General features: G+C 41.4%; 1 non-coding gene across 1 annotated transcript; it reads right to left on the reverse strand.

The window, feature by feature from the left end:
- Positions 1–769: 769 nt before the first annotated feature.
- Positions 770–876, reverse strand: LOC141694341 (small nucleolar RNA R71). Its single transcript, XR_012563656.1, has one exon. It is a non-coding gene; the product is annotated as a small nucleolar RNA R71 (small nucleolar RNA).
- Positions 877–1,084: the final 208 nt, after the last annotated feature.

Here is a 1,084-nt window from a genome sequence, read left to right on the forward strand (position 1 = left end):
AAAGCCAGTCTCTGTAGGAATGAACTAGAAATATTTCTACATTACTTGAGATCGCGTATACTTGCGTGAATATTAACGCGTGTTTAGCCCTAACAAGTTTTTGGCACCGTTGCCGGGGACTGCACTGTTAACCTTTAGTTTATGTGTTTGTCATCAGTGATCATTAAAGTTCATTGACTCAGACATTGTTATTTACCTACTCTTTTTTCTTGTGGTAATTCAGGTACTCTAGAGATTGTCTATGCAAACGCGTTCGCGAGTTCGTAGGAGAATTCTGGATAAAGACGAGGAAGAAGTTATAGAAGAGCGAAGGGAAGATTTTGAGGATGAAGAGAAAGTAGTAGAAGAAGAGAAAATCGAAGAACCACCTTTATTAGAGATGGGAGATCAGGCAAATAATCCCAAGGCGTTGATGGACTATTCCCATCCTAAGGTCGATGATATTCAGTCAAGCATCGTCAGACGATCCATCGCGGCTAACACTTTTGAGATTTAGTCGAGCACGATTCAGATGATACAGAACTCAGTTCAGTTTGGGGGTTCTCCTACTAAAGACCCCAACATGCACCTCAGGGATTTCATCGAGATCTGCGACACTTTCAAATTCAAAGATGTGACTGAAGATGCTATCAAGCTGCGACTATTCCCACTCTCTTTGAGGGATAAAGCGAAGTGTTGGTTACATTCTCTACAACCAGGATCTATCACCAAATGGGAGGATCTTGCTCAAAATTTTCTTACTAAATTCTTTCTTATGGCAAAGACTGCTGCAATCAGGAATGCTCTTACTCAGTTTGCTCAGCAAACTGGTGAATCTCTGTGTGAGGCTTGGGATCGATATAAGGAGATACTAAGGAAGTGCCCACACCATGACATGCCTGATTGGATGATTATAAACAGTTTCTATAATGGTTTAGGTGCACAATCTAGACCTATGCTCGATGCTGCATCTGGTGGAGCCTTATGGGTTAAAAGCTACAATCAAGGTTATGAGTTGATTGAGCTAGTGGCAGCCAATGAATATCAGAATCCTACACAAAGAATGTTGCAAGGAAAGGTAGCAGGAATTCTGGAAGTGGATACA

This window comes from Apium graveolens, chromosome 10 (assembly GCF_009905375.1).
Source record: "Apium graveolens cultivar Ventura chromosome 10, ASM990537v1, whole genome shotgun sequence".
In the NCBI taxonomy this organism is placed as follows: domain Eukaryota; kingdom Viridiplantae; phylum Streptophyta; class Magnoliopsida; order Apiales; family Apiaceae; genus Apium; species Apium graveolens.